The following is a 14167-nucleotide window of genomic DNA, read 5'->3' on the forward strand; positions in this document are numbered from 1 at the left end:
TCGTGTCTCCTCCTATCACACCCACTCCCTTTATCAGTGCCTCCCCAAGCGATCCTTCCCTGGCACCGTCCCTGGTCCTGCCTGGGGCACTAAAGCACCTTGGCACCCACACGGGTGTCCACTCTCTCCTTCCTTAACCTTGGCCCTTCATAGGCACGCTCTCGCCTGCGCCACCCACGCCGCAGACGGCGCCACTGCCTGGGGGTTCTCGAGAAGAACCCGGGAGTGGCAGATCTCATGGCCTGCTCCGGCCACACTCCGGGAGCAGCTAGCCGGCATTTGTCCAGCTCCCGTGGCTGCAGAGCAGGCTACAGTCTCTCTTGGGGGTGGTCACTCTGTTCTCAGTCCGTCCTCTGCTGGGGCAGCTGCTGCAGCCACAAGGTGCAAACTCTCAGTGTTCCCAGGTCCCAGTCCAGAGCAGGTTTGAGTAGGTCCAAAAAGGGAAAGGAGAAACAGTCCAGGGAAAATTCAGACTGCTTAGCTAAACTAACTAATGAGCAGAAGCAAAAAGCAGGAGCAAAGCAGAAGCAAGAGCAAAGCAAAAAGCAAAGCAAAAAGCAAAAGCAGCACCATGCACTGCCCTGTCTCTGTGTCCCACCAGCCGTGGGGGAGTGGCTGAGAGCAAAACCAAAACAAAACATTCGCTCTTCAGAGCCAGTCTTGAAGGCACAGAACATGATATCCAGCATGAACAGAACACAGGAATGGGGATACAAGCATCATAACGTCACCCTAGGACAAATGTCCATGGAAACTGTGCTGAGCAGCCATCATTCCCTTTCCTCCCCGTCACACTCCTGCAGGCTCCCTTCCTCCTTGTCCCAGCATTTAGGTGGAAAATTGTAGCCTCAGAAACCACTTCTGCCCAGCCAGCTGAAAATGCTCCTTTTTGGGTGCTGGCTGCCTCAAATCAATATCTCCTGTTGGTAGACTCTCGTCTCCAGTGCAATTTTGGTGAACAAAAGTGTTATTGACCTTAAAGAGAAACTAAACTGCTTTTCAAAGCCACCAGTGCACCTAAGCAAAATAAATAATCTGTAGGGCAACTTCCATGTTATTTCTCTGTTGACTTTCTGGGGTTTTTTCCTGCCAAACAGCCACCTCAGAGCAAAAGGCAAAACCACCGTGTTGGAGTCTCCTCTGCTTTTAATATTTCCTAATAAAACAGCATTTTAAAATGAAAAGGAATTTTTCTAAGGAGCAAGTGTGGGAAAATGATGGCAAACCTAATTTCATACAGATCCAAGAATAATTTTTCCACTGTTCAGGATGCTTGGCTATTTAGTCTGCATCAGAGGCATGGGACTTTTATCAATCAAAGAGCCACTTTGTCATTAAATGGAATCTGGGAGTTGCTCTGAGATTCAACTCCACGTAGAAACTGGGAAATAAGGGTCTGCTTCTCAGGCACACTGAGGCTCCTTTGTGCACCTACAGTGCCAAAAAAGGCCCCCAAGACTTCATTTCGCATCAGATCTTTCATAAAATCTATTCACCCAAAGTGCTTTAGGGTTAAAATTAATTCAGTTAATGAGTTAAATAACTGCCAAGGGAGAGGGAAATTAAGAGTCATGGGCAAGGGGGAAAAGAGATGCTTCCAGCTGAGTTTAGAAGAGAGTGTGAATGAGTTGAAGGGGAAAAGAGATGCAATGATGGGCAAGAGCTGCAGAGGAGAAAGCTCTGATGCCCCGGGGTCAAATTATATGAAGGGAGGAGGAAGAGCCTCTTTCTGCAGGAGAACTGTACCAGTGGCAGCTGATTTAACACCCAGCACAGAAGCAGCAAGAGAAGCTGAAGGTTTGTACCCAGTGTAGTTCTCAATTCTGCCCAGGCTGCACAAACACTGATTTATTGTTTATAATGCAAAGGAAATTGTCATGGAGTAGGTTCCTATTGCATCAGGCATTTCAGGAAAGAAAGGCAGACTCTGACTTGGTGTTTTGGGAAGGATTTCTTGGAGAGAAGTGGAAAGAATCTCTTTACTTAACAGGCAAAACAATCTCCAGCACACAAAATTTTAGAGAATCATGGAAAAAAATGAGGCTGAAAAAGCCCTCCAAGGTCATCGATCTGTGCCCAAGGCCCACGTTGTCCCCAGCCCAGAGCACTGAATGCACCTCCAGGCCTTCCCTGGGCACTTCCAGGGATGGGGACTCCAACCCTCCCTGGGCAGCTCATTCCAATGTTTAACCACCCTTTTTGTGAAGAAATTCTTCCAGAATTTGAGCCAGACAGAGCTGTAGCTGGTGCATGACAACTTCCATTCTCCATTCTCTCTCTCCTCAGCAACCCTTTCATTTGTAGTGGTTGAACCTCTCTGGATCTGAGTCTGTCACTGGTTTAGACAACAAAGAACATTTGAACAGATGTTTTCCAAGTGAGCCATTCTTTCCCAGTTTTTATAGAACCTCTCACTTCACATGAGGCAGGGCTTAAGTGGGCCTGAACCTCAAAGAAACTGTGCTACACCAAGCTTTAAACACCCCCCAGCCCCCAGCAGGGTCAGACTGATGACGTTCCCCACACTTTAAGAAGCCTCTGAGGCTCACAAACAGAAGTTTTACATTTAATAGTTTGGATATGACCAGCCCTGATTCATTTCCCTCCTTTTTTTCCCCTCAGTGCTCCATGACGGTGCATTTATGGTGCAGGAAGGTGCCTTGGAAGCTTGAGAATAGTAAATGCAGGCCTGCTTTTGCTCAGCAGAACTTGTTCAGGGCTTTACAAGACATTTTCAGACAAACTCATCCAACAAAAGTTGGTTTGAAACAAAAAGAAATAAAAAAACCAAACCCACAAGACCCCCAAAGCCCCAAGTGCCTTATTTGAGGAATGTAAATAAAACATGTCCTGGACGTTCTCTTAACTTTGGCTCATGTAAGAGAGAATTTGCCCTTGCCTAATGCTCACTTTGGGTTTGCTGCTCTGTCCCAGGTTATTGGGAGCTCCTTACAGCAAGGCAGGGAGAGGGGATGGTGAGGGAGGGAACTGTGAGGTTTAGGGGTTGTACCCACATAGCGCAGGGGCTAAAACGTCCCTCCCTCCACAAGTGTGTAGGTTCAGTGTCTATCACCAGGAGGATCATTCCCCAGAAGATGCATTTCTTCCCAAGACCCACTCAGACAGAGGAGGGAAGGATTCCCAGGACATTGTGTTGCTTGAGAAGGTCCTGTAAAACAGCTCTGGGTAAGACACACATCCACGAGGCTTTTCCTGCTGGCTCTAGAGCTTGAAAAGGCTCAGATTTCCATAAATCCTGTGAACCCAGAGGCAAGGTTTGGCTTTCAGCTGTTGAGTTAGTGTTGCTTTGCCAGGTCTAAAGCAAAAGCTGGGTGCCCGTTCTGAGGGAAAAGAGCAATTAATGCAATTTCTCCAGACTTTTCATATTCAGTGCCCATGGACTCACCTCTCCCACAGGGTCCTGTTTCTTCCCCACCAAAGTCTGGTCTCTGTGGCTCAGGGATCAGCACATCAAACTCTTTAAAGCAGGCTCTGCCTGCAGCCTGTTGTTTCTGGATCCTCGTGCATCCTTGTGTTTGATTTGGACATACCTTGAACCACCAAGTGCAGGTCTGAGGGAGTTTCTCTGCAAGCCTCATTTCCTCTCCTCTGTGAACCAGGATAGATAATTCCTGCCTTGTGGGCATGTAAATTTTAATAGTTTAGTCCCCCAGTTCAGCAAAGCACTTGAGTACATTCTGCTGAAGTAAATGGGATTTTAATTCTGTGATTACATTTTTTTGGTGAACCAGGGCCACAATAAAATACTGGGAGATCATTGGAATTAGAGGCGTTGGAGAACTGTAATGTCATTATCAGTATTTTGCAGGAAAAAAAAACAGGGTGATATTTATTCCCTACCTCCAACCAGGAATAAATGGGCTTTGGTCATCTTAAACATATAATTTAGATGTGACAAATAGCCTGAGATGCTTGGGAATAATGGTCTGCCTGGTTTTTTTGGGTTACTTTTGTTATTTAAAATGCAGTGACTCAGTGGCTTAATGTGCTTTTTGGGCTTTGGGAATAGAGTTTCAGCTCCTTTCTGCAAGTGGTTGTGGGGTGTGTGTGTGTGTCTGTCAGGGAATGGGTGTCAGTTTAGGATTAGGAGTTCTGTATTTGCATAAATCACATCTCAGTAAGTATAAATAATGTCTGCAAATGGCCCAGCCGCAGTGCTCTGGCCGCAGGGTGGGGAAGGGCTCTGTGTGCAGCTGGATGCCCACAGCTGGCACGGGGGAACTCCAGAGATGCCAGACAAGAAGGAGGAGGCTGCAAAGGGAAGCCGGTGGCTCAGCAGCTTGTTCTTATCACCTCCCAGGGCTGATGGCAGCTTATCACACCCAGCCCGGAGCTCCCTCGCCCAGACAATCCCCTAATTGTCTGTCCCTGTTAAGTAGCAGCTCTGGTGACATTCCAGACCTTGACCTCTGCCCTGTCCAGCGCCAAAGAAGTGCCATTAGGAATCATGTAACAAGGGGAATTAGGGACTGCTGGAAGAGGCCAGGGGTCAACCTGCTGTGGAGCTGGAGCAGCAATGCCAGAGCCAGCTGCCTTCCCCCTCCCCAGAGCTGGCAAATGGGACATAAGGCTGGGCTGGAACATTCAGGGAAGGAGGAATGGACAAGCCCAGGATTGCTGAGGAATTCCAGCCACTTTATAAAGAGTTTGGGAAATCCTTGGTCAAGAAATGTGCTTTAAATATTTTATATTTGAGTAGTCTTGGACACTGGGGCTTGGAGAGTAAGTGTCAAAGGTCCTGCCAGCCATAGCAACAGGTTATGTGTGTGTGTTAGAGCACCACGAATTCCAGCTGAGATTCAGGGATTTGGGAGATGGGAGTCAGAGCAGCAGCCGCTGCTGAACTCTCCAAGAACCTTCTGAAGGAAAAGGCTACAGAAGTTTGTGATTGCACTAGGAATATCAGCCTTCCAGGACATTTTCTGTATTCAAATCCCTCCTCTCCAAAGGGAACCTTGTGTGTAACTTACCCAAATGAGGATCCTCCTGGCTGTGGCTGTCAAAATCCTACCTCCTGCACATCCCAGCCCACAGATCTGCCACTGGAGGTGTGGGGTTTTGGCATGTTGGAAGATGAGGCACTGAACCTATGAACTGAGGGTCCAGTTCAAGGAGATAACTGAGGAGATTGATAGATTCACATGCCTCCCATTAGGCATGTCCTGAAATACAGGCTCCACTTAGTCTGGAAATCTCTTATTTAATAACAGCTGCTCTTATCACATCAGTTTGATTTTCTATGCAGTATTCAAGCTGAGCCTTTTACATAATGAGAAATAAGCTTGTCTGAGCTTGTAAATGTGCAAAAATTCTCAGTGAACCCTCCAAGTGGTGCAAACCAAGGTAACCATTAAAATCAGTGGAGCTCTGCCAGTTTACATCCATTAAAGACCTGACTCTCTATTCCCAGGCATGTTAGAGGTGTTACTGTGTAAATGACTGCAAAAATTATTGCTGAAAGGTTTTTTTATGCTCCAAAGGTAGATCAGGTATCTGGTTCAGGGAGGGCACATCCATTGCTGCAGGAGGAAATAAAGGAGAGAAAATTGGGAAGTGTTAACAGAGATTTTTTAGAAGCTTTATAATGACAGGTCACATTCCCAAGGACTATAAAGTGGCAAATCTAACACCAATTATTCAAGAGGGGCAAAAAGATGCAGCGAGCAATTACAGCTTAACACCAGTTGTGGGAGAAATATTAGAAAGCATTTGAGGGGGTTTGGGGAGTGAACAGCTTGAGAAGTGTAATTTGATTAGAGATGGCCAATGTGGGGGTTTGAGGTGGGTTTTAACTGACTGAGGATTCTTCCCAGGTATTGCTGCCAGGGGAGGGCTGGATGGGGATGGGATGATGTGAACTTGCATTCTTGAAGTGCCAACCTGGGATGCAGCAGCAGTTTCACTGGGCTGGGCTGCAGAACCCATTGGAACGTGTTTAAATGAGGAGGATGATGGATGCTCTTTGCCAGGAAGGGGGGTGAAAGCCAGATTTGGTTTGAAGAAGTGAAAAGAAGGGCTTGTTTTTTGTGTTTGATTTCCTGAAAGTCATAAAAGACCATCACTCAGGGGAAAAGAGAGAATTGGGCAAGCTGGACTCCCATTCCAAGCTCTGGCACCTGGGGAGGGGTCTCTAAATGAGCTTTTCTGAGTGTCAGTGCAGTTCAGGTGCTCTCTCGAGGTCATGCACAGATCAGGGCAGTGTTACTGTGCCAGTGGGTCTTTGCCCACACACACAAATCCTCTTTTTTTGTGAGTCACTTGGAAAATGTCATTTCTGTTGCCTTTTTTAATTGCAGGCTGCAGCTCTGGGAATGTCTCTTAGGGTCCCCCCTTTCCTTGGCCTGTGGATCTGGACAGCTCTCTTTTCTCTGCTATTTATTCCCCCTGAAACCTTCTCTGTAACTGGCAAGGGCTGTTTGGGACATTGTCCTGCCACCTGAGGGACAACAGGGAGCACAGGGTGTCCCTGGCTCCTAAAGCTCCTTGGTGCTTCTGGGTAAAAAAACCCTGATATTAATAATAATCAAAACAGCTTTAAACAAAGAAACAGAGGATTCTCCTCCCAAACTACCAAGAAGCAACTTAAGATCCATAATTTACATACACCAGGTCTCTTGCTGGGGCAGCAAATGACCTCAGTCCCTGACTGACTGTGTTGGACCCTGGGGAACCCACTGGATTAAAAAGGTAATTTTTGGTTATGCAGAGATAGCCATTTTGGGAGGGAATAACTGGAATATTGCAAGCAGCATCCACAGATTCCCTTTTCTCTCTCAAAATGCTTTTTCACCTCAGTTTTACGCTCTTTGGGGCCAGTTCTTTTGGGTTTTGTGATTATAAACACCTTACAGCCACAGTCCAGCACAGCATTCCCTGGGTGCTGCTCCAGGACAAATGAAAACTGCACAAAACTGCAAGGAAATGCTTGGGAAATGGTGAGTGACCGTAGGCTTCTGTTATTGTAAACCCAGAAATGTTTACTCATTATATTGAAATAGGTTTGGATCATTGTGGATGAAAGTGAAACAAGATATAAGCCTGCAATGACATGCATAAATACATAATTAAGTGTATTTCCTTTCCATATGGAGAGGATTAACTCCCTTGCCTCAGCAGGGAGTTGCTTTATTTGGTGTCTGCTTTGGTGTCCCTTTCTCTCTGACAGCTTACAGGGGACGCTGAAAGGGAATTTCACTCGCTGCCTAATGAATCTTGGAATAAGGACTTGCAGGGGAAAGAATAAGTGATTACCTCAGAAAACAGAAGTTTGGTGACCTGAAGGCCCGCCCTGATTTCTCTTTTTGACCTTAAGTGGGCCCTGTGGGATGGCAGTGCCCACCTTTCCAAGACTTATTGCTTAGTCATAAATCCACATGGAGGGGAGAAGGATGTGTCTGGTAAATGCTGAGGCATCAGCAAAAGCTCCTGAGCTCAGGTTTCATAACTTGAGAAATATTTTATCACCCCTGTGAGCCAAACCTCTGAAAAATCAATAGAACTTGAGAGTTGCCTGTATTGATCTGAAGGCCTGAGTTGTACTGAAATATTCATGGCCCCATGTGTTTGTCTATGTGTGGTTTGGGGACCCAGGCGTGGGCAGATTTCAGAGGGAAATATTCTCATTTTTCACTTTAACTTCATTAAGGTGCCTTGCAAAGCACACCCTTTAGAGGCACTGAATTTGTTTATCTCACAACCAGGTTCCTGCCAGCCAGCCAGAAATGCATTCTCATTATTATTATTATTATTATTTTTCTTAAATGACAAAGTGTTGGGAGGAAGGAGTCAAGGAGATCTGATAAAATTAGCACCACATCCTCCTGGGGATCCCCGGGCTTGCTTTGTTTGCAAAGCCAATTTGGACACTGCCTCTTTGATCTTCACTTTCAGTATTTGAGCAGGCATGTTTAGTATCACTCATTTCACTGGAGATTTGGGATTCAAGTTTCCTCAACAAGCTCCAAAGCAGTGCATTAGAAGGGGAATTGTCTGCCAGGCGTCTCAGAATCTCAATACCCTTGATACTAATTTGATGTGATGCATTTCACCAGATGTGTCTACCTGAGCACTGCTTTATGCCCAGGGGGGTTGTGCTACTGTAGAGTATTAAAGTTTACTCTCCCCCCTCCCCTCTTTCCTTTCCTCCCTTTTTCTTCCAAAAGCAGCTGAATGAAAAGCATCCATAATTTTAATCTGCATAGAGGTGGATATTTGGAAGGAAGAGAGTGTTTGTGTGTGTGTGTGTGGGGCAGGATTTATGGAAAAAACCCCACTGATAATAGAGCTTCAAAAATATGTAAAGGAACTTCAATAAAGCTTCAAAACTATTTTAAGAAACTGGTGTTTAAATATAGGCTCACTGATTAATTTATCCTTTCAAATTCCAAAGCCTACTTTTTTAATTTTTCCATAATTATGGATGTAAAGGGAAAGGCTGAGAAAGGAGAAATGGAGAAAAATAAAGTGAAAATTAGTCTTTAAGAAAAAATGTTGGCTAAAAGGCTGCCAGGAGGCTGAAAATACTGTTATGGGACTAAGCACCTCCATAACCTTTATCATGAGTGTGGGGTTCAGGCTACCAAGGGTTTGTGGGTGGTGTTGGAGCCCCCCATCTTACATGGAAGGAAAAATAAGGGCAATTAGACCTGATCTTTCCTTAACTCTCCACCCTGTGCGAATTCATCCATGGTTAAAAATAGCCCTGTGAAATAAAAACAAGCACCCTGGAGAGGCATTGCTCCAATCAGTGCCTCAAACTAAGCAGCAAACAAGGCTTTGGGCACCTGAGATTTGCTAGTGTTGCCAAAGAGACCAGGAACAGCTCGTTCCCTCCATCCAGGGAAGTGTCTTTTCCCCAGGGAATGGGCTGTGAAGGCACCTGGTGCTGGTTTGGGATCTGGATCACCACAGTTGCTTCTCCACCCCCTTTAAAATCCAATAATCTGAATTATTGCTGCTGTGTGCAGCTTCCCAGAAGAGGGAACCTCCAAATTCTGTGTAAACACCAACTGCTGCTGGCATCACACTGTGGCACTGAGTGTGACCAGAGCTGCTCCTTGTGGCCAGGGTTTCATTCACTCACACTGAGATGCCATTTTTTGCTTGCGTGAATCCCATTTTTATCCATGTGACTGTTACCAACCTTCCCCGTAGAAAGCAGGAGGGGATAAAAGCATCCTCGGCATTCTTTATTTATTTCCGTTCCTCAATGGCAAAGTAAACGGAATGTTTAAGCAACTGACATCAAAGATGTGATTTCTCTGAAGCTAAAAAGCCCATTAATCAAAATTTTAAAGTGTTCTTTAATTACCCTGTAATAAAACGACACGCGCAGAGCGGGAGGAGAAATTGTGTATTTTAGAGTTCCTCGTGCTTGTTTGTGTTTCAAATCTCCCTGGAAATCCCTGCTGATCCCTCCTGCTCCTGCTGCTTAATTCCCCCCTGCCCCAGCTCCTGTGTCCTGTGCTGTGTGAGACACAGGAGCAGTGGGCAGGGAGAGCAGGGATGGTGGCTGGAGGTGGTTATTAATTGGTGTGGTGCTCTTGTGAGGGTCCCAGGACAAGGGAAGAGATGAGAATCTTGACTCCATGTTTCAGAAGGCTGATTTATTATTTTATTATATTATATTATATTATATTATATTATATTATATTATATTATATTATATTATATTATATTAGCTATACTAAAACTATACTAAAAGAAATAGAGAGAAAGGATTTTATCAGAAGGCTAGAAAGGAATGAATAATAAAATCTTGTGACAGACTCAGAGAGTCTGACACAGCTGGCTGTGATTGGGCATTCATTAAAAACAATTCACATGCTGGGTAAACAATTCTCCAAATCTCATTTCAAAGTAGCAAAACATGGAAAAGCTGAAGCTTCCCAGCTTCTCAGGCGAAAACATCCTGGCAAAGGGATTTTTCATAAAATATGACAGTAACATCTGGAGGATTGGGAATTCCATCCTCTGAGGGAATGGGTGGGGCACTGAGGTTATTGAAGGCTCAGCAGATGTGGTGTTGAGGGGACAGGGACCATTCCCATCCTGGCAATTTGAGGTGTTGCATCAGGACTCCAAGTCTGTGGTGTGTCCTGGGAAAGCTGGACCTGGAATCCCTCCCTAAACAGCAAACTGAGAGAGGCAGGAGCAGTGGGGACAGAGCAGTTGGGTGGGACCAGCACAGTTCCTTCCAGGCTTCACCCTTCAGGGTCTCACCCTTAAAAATGGGCTCTGGATGGAAGCACTGAGACAAGGAGACAGGCAGGAGACACCAAAGGGGAGCTGGGGAACACTTGGAGGGATGTGAGCTCTCCAAAAAGAGCTGTGAGGAAAAAGACAAGGTGAAAACCTGGTTAAAAACCTCTTTGTAAAACTCAAATTCATAGAGGAAGGAGAATGAAAAATCAGATGAGAGCAGGTGCCCCAGCCCTGTCCCTTTGAGGGAGGTGCTCAGGGTTGTGGTAGCAGAGAAAACCTTGGGTACACAAAGTTCAGAGATCACCAAAATCATAGGCCTCACCTCACCAAAATTCCAAGTCCTGCAGTCCAATAAACCTGTGCAGGTCCTAGAAACCCTCTGCAAATTTTCTTAAAACCTGAGCTTATCCATAAAACTGGGACCTCCAGCTGTGAGCCCTGTTCCTGTGGGCAGTATTGGTGAATCCTCATCTTGCTGGGGGAGGAATAATTGGGAGCTGGAGGTGGGGCTGGCACCATCCCCTTTTCCACACCCAGCTGATCCAGGCTGTGTGTTTTGGGCTGAAATCCACTGCTCTTGCCAAACTCAGCCGAGTGGGTACGTTCTGACTTGATCTGTTTTCAAACCCAGACAGTTGTTAATGAAACAGTTGCTGTTTTGTTGACAGAACATTAATTACTTGATCTTAGGACTTGGTAATTGCACGGGCCCCCTCTGTATACATCACTAATTACATTAGCAATTATATGGCATTTTAAAGACAAAGAAATGACTGCAGCAATTGCAGTGTCAGAGGGACCCTGCTGGTAAATTCCAATCAAGTCTCTGCAATGGCAGAGAGGTGTTGGGAGAAGTCCTTCTCCATCCCAAACCTGTACAAACCCCACTCTGGTGCTGTGGTGCTGCCACTGCTTAAACCAGGGAGCCTTGAGAAAAGAAGGGTGCTTGAATTTCTCATCCAGGTTAGTTACACTCTTAAAATTGGTCCAGAGCATTCTCAAAAGGCTGCTTGCTGTTGGAAATATTTTTTCTCTATTACTCTTAGAAATAACTGAGTCATATCTTAAAAATCACAACTAAAATTAGGAATAACCAGCATTGTAAAAGCATTGTAAAATGCCTCTGCAAAGCTGCACTGTATTTCCAGGGATCTTCCCTTGCCAATGAATAGGCCAGAAGGTGGCTTGGGAAGGTTCAATTCCTGTGCCTCCAGAAGGTGGTGGTTTGCATCCATGTCTCCCTGTGGAAAAGGATGTGCCAAGAGCCAGGCTCGTATTCTCTCATGTTTTAACTTTGCCCAGACCCAACACAGGACAACAGATCCCATTTCCCTTCCCTGTCAGGTCCCAGGACATCCCTCTGGCTGTCCTGGATGGCTCCAGCCCCTGCCAAGGGGCTCAGACACCTTGGCAGAAAGCCCAGGGCACCTGTGCCTTTGATTTTGACCCATGGAAAAAATTACCAACCTTATATGACAAGCCACGAAAGTTTAAGTAGAGTGATAGTTAGTTTGTCACAGGATGAAAAGTAGAATTTTGGGGTTTTTAGAATGGGGGCTCGGAGTCCCAGGATGGAGGAATTTGGGCATGCTTTGTCCTTTTTCCTTCTTCTTAATCTCCATTTTCTGGGCAATGTTGGCCCTTTTTGGTTGGTTTAGAGACAGACTGTCTAACATAGGTGATAGGTATTGGAAAATAATTGTAAATGAAGTACATGTAGCTTTTAGAACAAAAACACAACTCCACGCCGAGGATGGGCAGTGTGCTATGGACTGGCCTGCTGAATGGACCTCAGCAGATCAGGAAAAGAATGTTATAGATAACAGAAAACAAACAACCTTGAAAACCAGAACAGAAGAATCCTGACTCCTTCTTCAGTTGCTGGGCTGGGAAAAAGAGACCCTGACACATCTTGGGGTCAGCCAGGACCACAGAGACCCCCGAGACTTCCCCACCTCCCCACTGTGCATCCCCAGAGCTCCTCTGTTGCCACCATGGGTCATGTTTTGGTGCCTTCCCCCTCAGGAGGGAGAAGTGTTGGGTTTCCCTTCCCTTATCTCCTCCGGTGTTTGTTCTCCTGCTCTGTGGGCACCCTCAGCTCCCTCCCAGCTGCTGGTTAAGCCAGTCCTGCCCACAGAGTTAATGAGACATTCCTGCCTAAATAACGTGCTGCCATTAAAGCTGCAGATCCCTGCACCTCAGCAGCTGTGGGTTGTCACAGAGATAAATATTTTAACTGGGCTGGCAATTCCCTGCCTGCCCTGCACTAGTGGCTAAAGGAGTGGCCTTTGTTTCACCATTCATTGAAGTGAAATTCAAATTATTTCCATCTAGAAAATACCTAGCGAGAAAGAAAGAAACAAAAAAAATAGGGTGGGAGAGGATGTGTTGTTCTAGAAGGCCTTTGTGAGCCAAGGCAGATCAACCTGGCTGTGCCCAGGTGTGAGTGTCCCCTCCCTGGGGAGGGGCAGCCTGCACAGGCACTGACCACTCCTGGAATTCCCATTACCACTGCTCGTAGGAGCAATGTTCCTTTGTTCTTCCTGATACTCTACAAATTCTCAGTGACCCAGACTTTGCCTTTGGAAAAGGGCCACTTTCTATGTCTGATGTGACCAAAGTCATTCAGCTCTTCCCAGAGTTGGAGGGAAGGCTGAACATCTGATCTTCCTGTAAAACCTGGTGAGCCAAGGATTTAACATGCGAGGAGACTTCAAGACTTTATTGGTCTTAAAATTGACCAAAAAATCTCTTTTCACAATGTTTTGTAAGAATGGAGGAAGACATATAATGAAATATGTTCATGACAATGATCCTAGAGAATTTTTTTTTGTTTTTCAACACATTTCTGTGCAGGTAATCCTAGATAATCTGAGCTAATTGGGCTTGGAGGCAGTTGTTCATGTTCTTATTTGAGTTAAAAACTTGATTTTTTGGTCTGAAACTTGTCATACATCTCCTTCTTCCCTCCCTCAGCATTTTGTTGCTCAGGCTCCAGCTCAGGGTGACACATCCCAGGCTGGTGTTTGTATCTGTCCATCATCAGGTCCTTGAGAGATGTAAGAAAAGCAGGAGTGGAACAGCAGATCTGCAGCTTTCATCTGCCCAGCACACACAACAGTAGGGCCCTGTTCATTCTGAGAATCCCTTTCACAGGAACCGGGACTTTTATCACCAAAATCATCACTTAAAACACTGCTGGGATTTCTTAGGGGGGGAAAAGAGCTGAATAAGACTTTCAGGAGAATGGGCCTCTGTTCAAGAGGAGATGAAGGATATTTCATCAGGACAGTGGAAAGCCTGGGTTTCAGTGCTGGGATGAAGGTCAGCTGCTGATTGCACATTATCCTGAAAGGAGGAATGGTGCAGAGTACCAAAACCCTCTGTTTCCTCCTCAGTTTTGGGCTGATACTGCCTCATGTTTTCAGATGCTTTCACCGACATCTGGCAGTAATTTAAATACTGACTCACATTCTGTCGAAAATGTCAGTACAAGTCACCTTCATCATTAAATTTTCATTTGTTTGAGCCTTTCCAGTAATTTTCATTGAAGAAAATGGAATATTCCTGGTTCAAATAACCAATTACTGTTTTGCAAGCAGTTTTCAGCACTGTTTTGTCCATCCCTGTGGCTGAGACGTGCACTCTGCACAAGAGGGAGTAAATATATCCAAATTATTTTTGGGAGCCAATGTGATTCACCTCTTCAGCATCAATTTGTTGTTTGCTCAGAGTTTTGCACAAAGACAAAATGCCTAAAACAGGACCAACCCCAAATTTAGTCCAGGGAAGGCCAGGATCAGTCAATCCCAGTTTTTAATTTTGATTTTGTTCTTTGACCAACTGTATCCTCATAACAAAAAGGGGAGGTGTCCAAAAAGGTGTCCAAATTCCCCCTGTCCAACCCCTTGAGTCCTTCCTCCCCCCCAGAATGGACTGAACT

Source organism: Molothrus aeneus, chromosome 29, assembly GCF_037042795.1.
Source record: "Molothrus aeneus isolate 106 chromosome 29, BPBGC_Maene_1.0, whole genome shotgun sequence".
NCBI classification, from domain to species: Eukaryota; Metazoa; Chordata; class Aves; order Passeriformes; family Icteridae; genus Molothrus; species Molothrus aeneus.